This window comes from Bos indicus, chromosome 14 (genome assembly GCF_029378745.1).
Source record: "Bos indicus isolate NIAB-ARS_2022 breed Sahiwal x Tharparkar chromosome 14, NIAB-ARS_B.indTharparkar_mat_pri_1.0, whole genome shotgun sequence".
Classification (NCBI taxonomy): domain Eukaryota; kingdom Metazoa; phylum Chordata; class Mammalia; order Artiodactyla; family Bovidae; genus Bos; species Bos indicus.
This window is the reverse complement of record NC_091773.1, coordinates 70,405,581-70,419,905: the sequence shown is the minus strand read 5'-3', so window position 1 is coordinate 70,419,905 and position 14,325 is coordinate 70,405,581. Positions and strand designations below refer to the sequence as shown.

Sequence of the window (14,325 nt, the reverse complement as noted above, 5' to 3'; positions counted from 1 at the left end):
CTTACAAAAAGCTAAGTGATAGGCAAACCTTAAATCAAGTCAGCCATACTCATCCTTTTTGTTTAAAAAAAGAAAAGTTAAAGGCTTTGAATTAAAGTAATTCACCATGCTCTAAGGCTGGACAATGCATTTCCAAAGAACAATAAAGGTACAGATGGAGAGGGCTGAAGAATTTGCTCTCCAGTATCACAGGTGATGTGGCCAAGGAAAGAATGTGACTAGAATTCATACACCATCAGGACCAAATAATGGAGCCAAGGAAAGAATGTGACTAGAACTCATAACACCATCAGGACCAATAATGGAGCCAAGGAAAGAATGAGACTAGAACTCATAACACCATCAGGACCAATAATAGAGCCAAATATTCTGTGAGCCACTTAATTCACCTCTGCATTGTATATTGCTAAGAGCAGCATAAATTGGACAGCAAGGCCAGATATGAATAAAAATCAGATTAAAAGCTTGCTCACATTGTTCATCAAGTAATGTTCAGATCAATCATGCCCATCTTTGTGGTCTTCTTGCTCACAAATCTCTGGCACCCATTATATCACTTAAGGTTTAGAAAAAATCACAAGAGGATCTGACCAATTTGCATTCTTGGCAAATTAAGGACCAAATTAAAGCAGCTAATAATAAGCTAGAAACAAACAGGAAGGTGTAAAATCTGGGCTGCTGCCTTCCACTTCATGCTGATTAGAAAGGAGGAAGGAAGGTCCAAAGAAGGAAAAGGAAGGGTGGCTTGCCCTCTCCCCACCCAATGCACACATAAAGGCAGGCACTTTGTTCTCTCACTGAATTTTGCAATTGAAATATGCCCATCTTTCAGCATACGAAAATCTGGATTTACACGTATGCAAAATTGAGGGTGATTTTTTTACTTAATCAGTAGGTGAATAATTGGTTATAGTCTTATGAGAGGGTAGAGGGCTCCTCTTAAAATATGTTAAATTTCTCTGATTGACTTAAATACAAATTTTAAACCTAATTATTAAAGAAAGTAATAATGAGTTCTAAGGACTATTTCAGGAAGTGTGCTCATACTTACCTCCACCCAGCACTCCCCCCAGAGTGAGCTAGGAAAAGGGCAGCTGGGGTGAGGAGATCAGAGGGAAGGGAGGCCCTTGCATGGGGTCACAGATGGCGACTCACCCCCATGGTACTTGGATGACTTAAGCAGATTGGCAGTAAGGACGACAGTATTGAGTTCTCTAAGGTGTTTCGGTTTCCACCTCAGAAACCTGAGGCAGAGATAGGACTTCTTTCCTCCATATCTAGCACAACAACACCACAAGGGTCTTTTCTAGCCTAAAAGGAGGACTGTTGTCATTGTGTAGTTGCTCAGTGGTGTCTGACTCTTGTGACCCCATGGACTGTAGCCCACCAGGCTCCTCTGTCCATAGAATTCTCCAGGCAAGAATACTGGAGTGGGTTGCCATTTCCTTCTCCAGGGGATCTTCCCAACCCAGGGATTGAACCTGGCTCTCCTATGCTACAGGGGGTCTCCTGCATTACAGGCAGATTCTTTACTGACTTTTTTGGAGAGTAGAAATCAATATTTCTCAAAAGAGCATCTTAATTATTTTTGACAAAGTGTTTCTTCATGCTTTATACAACATTTCTTTGTGTATTAAGAAGTGCACAGGTGAATACTTTGTCAAGATAATACATTCTGGCCTTAGAAATTCAATATGAGGTAAATCTAAATTAGATCCCATCCCATATGATTTAAGGGCTTCCCTGGTGGATAGACAGTAAAGAATCTGCCTGCATTGCAGGAGACCCAGGTTCGATCCCTGGGTCAGGAAGATCCCCTGAAGAAGGGAATGGCAACCCACTCCAGTACTCTTGCCTGGAGAATTCCAAGGACAGAGGAGCCTGACAGGCTATAGTCCATGGGGTCGCAGAGTCGGACATGAGTGAGTGACTAACACTTTAACTTTCACATATGGTTTAAACCCTGAGATTTAAACAAAACAAAAGACTTGCTACAATACTAGCTCATGTACGAGGTGACCTTCAGACAAGGGCTCTAAAAACAAAAATGTGCAGTCCTCCTCAAGTGTGGCAGGCTTTCTGATTCTGTAATTAAGTTGTAATTGACAACTGGGATGGGCAAGAGAATAAGGGGAAAATAAATTTAATTCTATCTTCGTAAAGGGTGCTTTACCACTATGAAAACTCACTCATGAGTTGGTTTTTTATATTTGTAACCTTTAAAAAGAAAAAAAAGCTAGCATTTAGTGAACATTTACTAAGTTATGTACTTTGGATGACTTATTTCATTTAGTTTCACAACGTCCCCATAAGGCAGGACCTGATGTCATCTTACAGGGCAGAACAGCTCAGGGAGGTTGAGGAAGGAGCATCAGTCTGATCGAAGAGACCAAGCATGGAACCCTCTGCGTGAGGAAGATGTGCTCATCCTGAGTTTAACATTCCCTAAGGGCACAAGTCTACCCTTCCGATTTCTCTGCCTCTCACTCATAAACACAAGTCCTATGCTTTAAAATAATTAAAATGCAGTAAGAAATCATTGATTCAGAATATCATGGATGAGAGAATTCAATGTCGGTCTTACAGAATATTAAGACAAATTAGGTTTTATTTATGTCACATACACAATAACCATGGACAGCTTGGTCTGTTACACACACGTAAGTGAAAAGCTCAGCTTGAGTGTACAAGAGTTTAAACCTCAACCACTGGGTGAGTATCTGCTTTTGCTAACTTAACACTTCTTATACCTAAATAAACACCCTTGTTTGTTCTCACAAGTAACAACTAGGTAGATTGATATTCCCCTAACAAACTTCAGTACCTCTTTTCTTGTTTAATCACGCAGGAGAACACAGAACAACTACCCCTGCTAAATTCGACACCAGGGATTTCTGAAGGAATACAACTTCATGCTAACAAATAAACCTGTATGTCTCTACCTGTGTAAACTAACAGCCATAAAGGCACTTGTCAGCCTTCAGAGAAAGGAGCACAGCGGTGTTCAGCTTTCCTCCTGAGCAGAGTCACCTCTCTTGATCAGGAAGAAAAGGGGGACCCCACTCTCCTTTCCAGAGAGTTCCTTTGACAAACAAACAGGAAGTCGAGTTGTTGCTGGGGTATATTTTGCCTTTTTATGAAAGAAGGGAAGAGGTACTGGAAATGCAATCTTCATCCTGAACGACAGCAATGACTTTTCCCAGGGGACATCTTAGCAAGTCTCAGAGGATACCACACCCCCTTCTCACCCAAGATATATGTGAAAAATCAGACGTGCTTTAAAATGCTTCATTTGAAAAAAAGCAAAACTCAAGTGTTTTCTCATTATCTCATATTTTGGGACCCCACTTCTTTGGCATAGAATCAGTTTCTCCCTTGCATACTGGTAGATGTAGTTACTGCAACATTACTGTTGGTTTCTTTCCCTAGGGATTGAAAGAGCAACTTCTCAGTCTGACCTGCATCACCTACTTAAAAGGTAGAGTCAACATCTTTTCTCATGGAAAGTAGTTAACATTCATTAAACATCTATTGGGTGCCAAACTATGTACTGAGTTCTTGACATGCTGATCTAATTTTTAACTTATTCTCATAACTACTTGGTGAGGCAGGTATCTCCATTCTGTAGGTGAGAAATTTAAGGTACAGGGAGCTTAAGCAATCTGCTCAGTGTCCGCTGGCTGGTAAATGATGAAACTGGCCTAACCCATCTGCCCAACCCTGAAGACTCATAAACTATATACTCTACAGTCCATGATAAACCCTCACTCAGCAAAACTCATTTCATTTCCTGGTGAGGGGTGAATGCCATCCATTTTCCATGTCATCGAAACATATGCTTTCTTCTTCTTTCAAATTATTCCTCTCTTGCTATCTGAGTTTTTGAAGAAACAGAAAGACAAGAAAATATTAGAGAATGCATTGCCCGTCTGCTGCTTGGCGTCTGCCAGCCCAGAGGGCATCTGTTTCAAAGTCACTCACAATGAATAAAAAACTGGGACAAAGACAGGGACTGGACCTTTGAAGATACTGACAAGCTGTACATGTCTTGTTATCTCAAAATAATCACTCATTAGCTGATATTACACCCACCAATGTGGCCGAAAGAAGGACCAGAACCTGACCGATACACGCACCAACCTTGCTTTCCCAGTTGGGAAGGCAGATCCGTCTTTCTGTTTTCAATTCCTATTCCACTACTTTTAACAAAGGACTTTTTTTCCTCCTATGCATTTCCTTTTCTCTGTTCTGTCCCAGGCAGTCCTATGAATCCTAAATTGAATCTCGCTCTCTAAGAAGTAAATAAAATGCACAGTTTTTAAAGATCACCCCTGAGAAATGACACTTTGTGAAAATGAGATTCTGGCCCTGATTTCTAGAGTATGAGAGTCCCAGGTCCTCTCAGGGCTGGGCACTTTTTTATATTTTAATTGAAAAGAATGGGTGTGATCCACACGTAAACATCCAAAGAATTATGCTTTCCTTTAATTCTACTCCCAAGCTTGACTTAACCCAAACCACTTCATGAAATGGATTTATAGAAGATATAGACTAATCAAAAGAACCTGCAAAAGAAATTATGCTCCAGAAGCATAACTTATTACACTAGGAATAAACTTTTCTTCCCAGCAAATGCTACCCAGCACCCCTCAAGGAATACTTTTATCCAGCAACTTAAGTAAGGCCCTTTGCCATCTATTCTGCTCTCCTTAAAGAAATACATTATCAGCATAGTTAAGACATACCAAAGCTTACCTTTCTGTAAGTAACAAAAATGGTGGTTAAAGGTTATTTTCTTCCATTCAGCTGCTGGGACCCTTGCTGGGACTGGAGTGTCTTCCCCAGAGGCCACACCCAGTGCACGGCTCTGCTTCCCCAGCCTCTCCCTTCCCCTTCAGTCAAACATTAACCATCGACTGGTTTTATTGATTTTCATCAGATGTCATAAATGGAATCGTAATCCAGGAAAGAAATGTGTTTGTACCAAAAGCGGTTCGTTCACATCTAATACATCTCAGAACAAGTTTCTGAATATCAGAATGTAGGTTAAATAAAATAGAAGACAAGAGGAAGTTAGCATGGAAAAACTTTCTGTGTATTCAACTGTCTGTAGAGTGTAAGTTCCCTGACATCTCTGAGTTTCCTCCATATTTTGCTCTCCCAACCCTTGTGCACTTAGTCCCTCAGTCGTTTTCAACTCTTGGAGACTCCGTGGACTGTAGCCCCCCAGCCTCCTCTGTCCATGGGATTTCTCAGGTAAGAATACTGGAGGGGGTTGCCATGTCCTTCTCCAGGGGATCTTCCTGACTCAAGGATTGAACTCACACCTCCTGTGTCTCCTGCATTGTAGGTAGATTCTTTACCCAGTGAGCCAGAGAGGAAGTCCTCTTTCCCACCACTTGGCACAGAAGAATAATTAACAGATATTTGTGTAGATTCCGTCTTAAACACAGACCAGTACAGGATGTCATGTCTGAGCAATGACTCAGTTCACTGATAACCAGGCACAAGAGACGGGGGAAATGATTCAGACGGTGCAACCCAGGGTGCAATCTGACAGCACCCGCTTCTGAAGCCCAAGGGTCCTCTTCAAAGTCTGCATGAAACAGCCAGCAGTAGCCTTCCCCCAAAACACAAATCAAGTCCTTTTTCTCACTCTCTGATATTGGACTTACTAAGAACAAGTTACCACTTTTTCCACTCAAAATGAGGTTTCCAATTAAACAATAAAAGCCTATGGCCTTTTCCAAAGTCAAGGGCTCTTTTTGACGGATTCCTCATTCCCACCCCTCAGTCACTCTGGAAACCTACACTAAAGATGTGGATCAAGGTCGCTTTTATGTCAAATGTGATAGTCATTCTGATACTCATTTCTGGGCCGCTCCTGAGCTGCACTGCGTTCTCCATCTGTCTCTAATGTGCATCTGGTACAGTCAAAGCACAAGAGCACAGCCCACTGTCTAGATGGGCTTCTTCCTTCTTGATCCCCTTGAGAAGACTAAGCCTCACTTGTCTCGGGGACCCTGAAGTGAAATCACCTGGTTGTGGGTCAGCAGTCAGCATGCTCGGTGGACCGGCAGGCCCAGCAAGGATCCTTCTTCCTTTGTTTCACAACATAGCTACATTTAGAAAAATGAGGTCAGTGAGGCTAAGCAACTCTCACATTCTTAACACCTCTGCCCTCCCGTGAACCAAATCAAATGACCTTGTTCCACAAGATCAAAGAACTTTCACTTGTGTGTTTTACTTCCTGAATCAATGACAAAAATTTCAAGGTGTTGCTCAGACTTTGCTTCTTCTTCAGAAACTTGTGGTACTTCTTAATAATGTATGCAAAAAGTACGTTTAAATCTATAAGCTTTTCTTCAAAAGAATGTGTATATATGTACCACTTTTAATCACTGATTCTTAGCAATGATCAAAATTATAGAATCAGGACTCCAGCCTTGGTCTGTCTGATTCAAAGCCTAACCTATTCACCACCACAGCTGTTGAATTTGCCAATTTGTTTTTCTTCTGGTTCCATTTAGGAAGAAATCCATTTGTGTGACCCAGTTCCTGATGGGAGATAGCCAGGTTCCTAAAGTGGGCTTCCCTTTATATATTTTATGTTCTAGGTTCCTAGCTTCTCAAGTCCGGAGAAGGCAATGGCACCCCACTCCAGTACTCTTGCCTGGAAAATCCCATGGATGGAGGAACCTGGTAGGCTGAGAGTCGGACACGACTGAGTGACTTCACTTTCACTTTTCACTTTCATGCATTGGAGAAGGAAATGGCAACCCACTCCAGTGTTCTTGCCTGGAGAATCCCAGAGACCGGGGAGCCTGGTGGGCTGCCGTCTATGGGGTCGCACAGAGTCGGACACAACTGAAGCGACTTAGCAGCAGCAGTAGCAGCAGCAGCTTCTCAAGTCAGATTGATTAAATTCTAAAAAGGCCAAAACCACCCATCAGAGAAATTAACAGGTAATTACATCTCTGTATTATAAAGGCTTCTCTTGTGCTCTCCATGATAATTGGTTAGCATAGTTTTCAGAGCTGTGTGTTCACCATTCATACATTAAATTTAAATTTATTTAAAAATTTAATAAAAAATTAAATTTATAAGTTATAAAATTATCTGGGTTTACAATTCTAGATTAAAGTCATCTGGATTTATAATTCTAGATTAAATTCTGCCCTGTGTTTCAGGGTGAACACCTTTGCATTTTAGGAACCCATTCTTATGTAAAAATGAGGCATTTCCAGTTCAATAGTTTAATACTGACAGTAATAATAAGGAAATTTTAATCGATCAGATCAGATCAGATCAGTTGCTCAGTTGTGTCCGACTCTTTGCAACCCCATGAATCGCAGCATGCCAGGCCTCCCTGTCCATCACCAACTCCCGGAGTTCACTCAGACTCACGTCCATCGAGTCAGTGATGCCATCCAGCCATCTCATCCTCTGTCGTCCCCTTCTCCTCCTGCCCCCAATCCCTCCCAGCATCAGAGTCTTTTCCAATGAGTCAACTCTTCACATGAGGTGGCCAAAGTACAGGAGTTTCAGCTTTAGTATCATTCCTTCCAAAGAAATCCCAGGGCTGATCTCCTTCAGAATGGACTGGTTGGATCTCCTTGCAGTCCAAGGGACTTTCAAGAGTCTTCTCCAACACCACAGTTCAAAAGCATCAATTCTTCGGTGCTTGGCCTTCTTCACAGTCCAACTCTCACATCCGTACATGACCACAGGAAAAACCATAGCCTTGACTAGTCGAATCTTTGTTGGCAAAGTAATGTCTCTGCTTTTGAATATGCTATCTAGGTTGGTGATAAAGATTACTAATTCCTTTTATCAGAGCAAAGTAGATATAAATTGTTTATATGGTGGAAACAAGTGAACAACTGGAAAAGTTAGGATAAATACTTCTGACTAACAGCTTCATGGTATTAGAACATATTAACAATTAATATTAATAGTGTTTTTTTGATGTAGCAGCAGCAGCAGCAGCAACCATTCCTTCAACATTAGCCATAGAAAATATATAAGCAGTGTTTGATCTATGGACTGTGCTACTTAGCTAGTTAGCAAGGAATAAAGTTTGGATAGCCTCCCAGACAAAAGCTTGATGAAGAGTAATTAGCCTCAATTGAAATGAATAAACTTAAATTAAAAAAAAAAGCTTGATGAAAATTGGAAATGGTTCTTAAATTTCAAAGAATGTTACATTTCTAATATTCTTATTATTTAAAGCTCAAAATAAATTTATGAATGCTAAGTTTTTCCATTTTTCATTTGCTTGCACTTTAACTTGGACTTTATTTGCATTACATATCATGCATTTTAAGAACATTTTATCATGCATCTATCAACATAGAGCCTCATCTAATAGGAGTTATATAATACATATACATAATAATACTTTTAATTACTTAATATCTGTCTTACCCATGTTACTGGTGGCAGAAACTGTCTTCCATTAACACTGAATAAATTCTTATTATTTTATTTGTTTGTTTTTTGACCAAGCCATGCAGTTTGCAGGATCTTAGTTCCCAGACCAAAGACTGAACCTGGGCCCTCAGCAGTGGGAGTGCAATGGCCTAACCACTAGCCCACCAGGAAATTCTCAGTAAATACTTTTTAGAATTAAACTCTTTTGAGTTATTTAATTCAATAACTCCAAATAGTCAGGATTGCATGCAGGCCCAACCAAGGCTAATGGGAACCCAGATACGTGAATGATTTTGGATCCTCTCAAGGCTATGTTTTACATCTTTTATTCCACATTTATTTAGTGGAATGACATGAAACTAATTTTCTGCTGGTGAATGTTTTAGACCAAAGCAGAATTTTCTCTAATTCCTTTCACCGGCCAAGGCAGTGTCCATTTTCTGATAAATGTAAGCAACACAGCCCCCACTCTTACATTGCCCTTATTCTTGTCCTTGAGTTTGTTTGAATTTGGGCTTTTTATTGTTTTTCATGTTATCGTTTCAGGCAATTTCCCAAACCAGAACACTCTAAGGAATTACTAAGTGATTTAAGACTTAGATATTAAAATAAAACACTAACGCCAAGGAAAAAACACTGAACCATACATAACGAAGTTTCAAAATCTTAGCTATGACCTGTGCTCATCCTAAAAATATTCAAAAAAGACAGTTTGAAGCTAATGAAAAGTTTTTCCCCTGTTTTCAATTTCGACAGAAGTGGATCCGGTTTGCATTTGTTTATTTCAGGAATACTTTAACTCCATCTATAGAGGGTTACTTCTGACAATTGCCTAGGAGGCAATTGGTCCTAATAGGCACTAGGTCCTTAATCTGGCTCCAGTTACCCCATCAGGAAACTTCTGGAGAACCCTATGACTGGAATGGTTAATAAGTATCCACATCAGACATAGATTGGACAAATGCTTTCTAGAGCTTTCTGACTATGGGCAGTTTATTAAAACTGGGCCTCCTATGATGAGATCCTGACTCAGGAGGTCACAGATGCATCCCAGGGATCAATATTTTTTTAAACCCTTCTGGATTCCTGATGCAAGTAATCACATGGACCCTTCTCTGAGAAACACAGCTTAGTGATTCTGTGCTCTGCGAGTAAATATTCTTTAACAAGGTCTGTCCTTGATAATAATTTTCCCCCACCATTTCTGCAGGACCTATCTCAGACAACACTGCAGTTGAGTTGATGTCGTCCATGTAGACTGAATCTGGCAAACACAAAGATGCTTATCTTGCCTCAGACATTTTTTTCACAGTCTACTGAACATTTCATTTGACCTCAAATTTTTTTCTTAATTCCAAGAAATTACAATAATCTTGTTGCTTTTCTGAGTCTGATCTCTGTATCTCTTACCAGATTTCACCAGCATTGGTCTCGGCTTACATCCAGTTCAATGCTCAGACTGTTGCATCTTATTTCCACCTCCAGTATCCCATGGAAGCTGCACTCACAAAGGCGATAACAACCCCGTTTGATAATCAGAAACGCTGCACTTTACCAGATCTCTCACAACATGTGACACTATCAATAGCCTTCCCTGAACTGCCCTTTATCCTTAGTTTATTTTCAAATACTGTTCTGATTTCTTTTCTACTTCTCGAGCCAGTCTCTGGCAGTCCCATTTGTAGCCTCACCAGACTCCTTGGGTCAATGCCGGGTTATCTCACCTTATCACTCATTCTAGAAGGTTGGATCTGTTCCCATCTGTACAGCAAAGTCTCAAGTCTCTCAGCATAGATCCCCCCCCTGGCCTGGGTTTCAGTCTTTTTACACCAACCAATTATTGCCAAAGCTCCCTTTATATGTCCCAAATGCACTACAAACTCAACATATCCGAAATTGACCTCACCATTTCACTCTCTCCCAAACTGAATCTCTTGGAACACTACCCCTTCATGTTAGCCTTGGTAGTCACCAAGCCTTAGCCAGGGTGCTGTGATTGATTGGTAATTCCTGCCATGGGTACAAATAGGAGGCTGGCAGTGAATACTCCTGGGAATCACCCACCTTGCCTAGGAAGGACTCCGTGACTTGGACACGAGGGCTCAGTGAACTCTGGATTGCCTTCTCTACTTATGGGTTTCTCATGGGAAAACAAAACATTGGAATTGCCTCTGAAAATGTTGTTCTTAAGAAGTATTTCCTGGAGAAAAATAGTATTTTCAACACATGGTGATGAAATAACTGCATACCCACATGCAAAGGAATGAAGTCAAAACTCCTATATCATACCATCCAGAAAAATGAACTCAGAGTGGATTAAAGACCTGAAATTAGGGACTCTATAAAACTCTTAGAAGAAAACAGTGGTAAATCTGAATGTCTTTGGATTTGGCAATGGTTTCTTAGACATAACAGCAAAAGCACAAACAACAATAGAAAAACAAATTGGACTTCATCAAAGTTAAGAATTTGTGCTTCAAAGAGCACTATTAAAAGTGGGGGACTTCCCTGGTGGTCCAGTGGCTAAGGCCCCCCACTCCCAGTGCAGGGGCCCAAGTTCAATCCCTGGTCAGGGAATCAGATCCCACATGCCACAACTAAGAGTTTGCATGCTGCAACTATAATCAGATTCCAAGTGCTGCAACATAGACCCAGTGCAGCAAATAAAGAAAAATAATTTTATTTTTTTACAGTGGAAAGGCCACCCACAGGATGAGAGTAAACCACATATCTGAGGAGGGAGCTGTAGCTAGAACACATTAAAAAAAAACGCTTAGAATTCAAAAATAACTAGATTAAAATCCATCAGAAATAGACAAAGGATAAGAACAGATATTAGTAAAGAAGGTATTCAAATAGCTAACAAACACATGAAAAGATGGTCAACATCATTAGGCATAAGCATGATGTAAATCAAATCCACAGTAAGATACTACTTTATACTCATTACGATAACTATAACAAAAAGGACATATAATAGCAAGTATTGGAGAGTATATAGAGAAATCAGAATCTTTGTATACTCAGTGGGAATGTAAATGATAAAGTCACTTTGGAAAAAAAAATCTGGAAATTTCCTCAAAAACTTAAACCATCTGACTTAGCAATGTCATTCTTAGGTATGTATCTAAGAAAAAAATGACATATGTCCACATAAAAATCGGTGCACGAGTGGTCATGGCAGCATTATGCATAATAACTAAAAGTGAAAACAACGAAATGTCCACTCAACCAACAAACGGATAAACAAAATGTGGTGTATCCAGGTAATAGGGTATTCTTCAGCCACAAAAAGCAATGGAGAGCTGGCATTTGCTACAACATAGATGAAGTAAAAGTAGCCAGACAAAAAAGGCCAAACACTGTATGACTCCATTCATGTGAAATGCCCAGAACAGGCAAGTTCATAGAGCTAGAAAGTAGATTCAGGGTTGCCTGAGGTCAGGGAGTGGGTCGATGGGGTTAGAAGTTTATGTTAAAGGATATGGGGTTTCTTTTCGTAGTGATAAAAATATTCTAAAATTGGTTGCAGTGACGGTTGCACGATTCTGTAAATATAATAAAAACAACTATTGAGTTCTGACTTTAAATTGGTAACTTTTACATACATTAATTTTTATCTCAGTAAAGCTGTTACCAAAAAAAGGAAGAGGTAATTCCTGCAGCCAAACTCACCCTGATATGAAATACAAGACACAGGCTTAAACATTTCCAGTTACCTCAAACAAAGAACTTCAGAACAAATTCATTGTGTTCTATTATCATAGATGATTTGAGGGATTTTAATCATGTTAGTCTCACCTAAGTGTATTTGTTTTGCTTATTTTACTTATTATTTGATCTCATCTTCTATGTTTTACTTTTAAAAGTGTATATAAGAACATTTCCATTCTTGAAAGTTCTCTGCCCTGAGCAAAGAAGGAAGGAAAAGAGGACCGGGTGACCACAGGCCTTTCCGTCTCTCTCCTAGCGCTTCAGGTCAGTCAGTTCAGCACTAGAGAAACTCTTTGAATTCACTGCCCCCCAAAAAGGGAAGTCTACTTTCTTTCGACGTGACCAAGTCTAGTAACTCGGAAAACAAAAGAGAAATTTTTTTCTTCCTTTGGTCTTCCGGCTCAGGGTAATATTAAGCCTAGGGTCACGTACGCACACAATAATAATGCAGGAGAATTTCTGGAAAAGCTCTCTCTTCTTAAGCCTGAAATTTTCCAGTTGCTACATGAGAAAATCCAGGAATGAAATCTCACACCTGAGATCCACTTTGCTGTTCTTCAGGAGAAGCCTGAAGGAGGAGGAAAGAGGGAAGCCACTGGGGAAAGATTCTTGAGGGTCACCGATGAGTGCTCAGGTTATGCCAGGTCCCCTCACAAAGCATGGGGAGGCCCCAGACCGTCTTTGATTAAACTGTTGGAGTCTCACTCACACTGTGCCCCTATTTTAAACCCCGTGGTCTTGTCCGGTGAGTCCCAGAGGCAAGGCTCCAAAGAGACTGTTTTACTCCCATATCTTCCCAGTTCTGCTCCTAAGTGTGAGAAGCAAAGGGGATTGCCTAGAACCAGCACTATATCCAATCAGATTGATTTACAAGCCAGAGGTGGCTGTACCTTCTCCAAGTTACCATTTTATACAAAAGCAAACTAATCACAGTTAACAACACAGGACTTGACTAAAAGTTAACCAAAAACCACCACTCTTTTCTATCCTCTGAGCTTTCCGAAAACAATTAATTTTTAGTACTGAGCTTCTTAACCCTGGCTGCACAGAAGCAAAGTGATTCTAATTGGATTGGCGTTTGATAATCTGACAATAGCCATCTCTATGTTCTCCTTGGTACCAAAGGCTCAGCTGAGCTTGAGACTCACCGATCCAAGGCCTGCCCTTTGTCAGGCACTTTCCTAACTGGTCTCAGCGTATTACCCTCACAACAATGCTGTGAGGTCATTATTTGTATTACTTTGCAAATAAAGAAACCAAGAAAAAAAGAAGATAAAAATAGACTCAGCAAGGCTTGAATCCAGGTGTGAATTTAAAAAAAAAAAAAATATATCAGAGCACTTCATAGCTACCCAGGGCTGAGAGCATTTAATACCCACAGGTGCCTCTCCTATGCGGCTCTACTTATCCACCAGGCACCAGAATCAGAGGCAGTTTAGACGCATCAGCTCACAGAACCACAGCCCAAACATCCACACTCCCACCCCGACATCATTCCCACCAGCTGTCCCTTCGCCCCACCTTTTCTGAGAGCTCCTTCCCTGGGAATCCTCCCCTGGCTGCGAAACCTGCCCTGGTGTCATTTCCATTCCCAGATAACACCAACTACTTTACCCCCTAGAGCACGTTCCACCCAGATCTCCTCCCCAGCCGGTATCCTCTTAGACATCCCCCTGACCTTTCTCGGCGTGGAGGGAGAGCATCACCTGGCCGACTTGGATCCAGTCTCTCTCTCAGCTGGTCTGGAGGAAGGTCACCCTGTCTCAGAGCTAATGAGGAAGTGGTTAGCTTTACTGGAGTTCAGCTCAGACCAGCCCAGCCCAGAAGCCAATATTGTTCAAAGAATTAGACACGCGGCCAGGTGCACTTTGCCCCAGCAGTCAATCAATTATCCCTGACTTCCTGGGTTTTTTACATATTGTTCGTTGTTTAGTCACTCAGTCTTGTCTGATTCTTTTGCAACCTCCTGGACGGCAGCAGGCTAGGCTCCTCTGTCCATGGGCTTTTCCATGCAAGAGTATAGAATGGGTTGCCAATTCCTTCTCCAGGGGATCTTCCTGACCCAGGGATCCAACCACCATCTCCTGCTTGGCAGGTGGATTCTTTATCGGTGGGCCACCTGGGAAGCCCCTTCCCCCAATAACTGAACATCCTCTCCATTACTGGGGTATCACATGG

General features: G+C 41.1%; 1 protein-coding gene across 4 annotated transcripts in view; it reads right to left on the bottom strand.

Annotated features, from left to right (window-relative positions):
* Positions 1 to 13,979, bottom strand: part of CDH17 (cadherin 17) — an 89,147-nt gene extending 75,168 nt beyond the window's left edge. The window contains exons 1-2 of one of the 4 annotated variants that reach the window (XM_019974054.2): positions 13,826 to 13,954; positions 10,498 to 10,633 (exon numbers count right to left, since the gene is read on the bottom strand). The gene's annotated coding sequence lies outside the window, so the exon portion shown is untranslated. Of the gene's footprint in view, positions 1 to 4,755; positions 4,776 to 10,497; positions 10,634 to 13,825 lie in introns of those variants that run through there. The other 3 variants (XM_019974053.2, XM_019974052.2, XM_070802900.1) reach the window with 3 other exon arrangements.
* Positions 13,980 to 14,325: the final 346 nt, after the last annotated feature.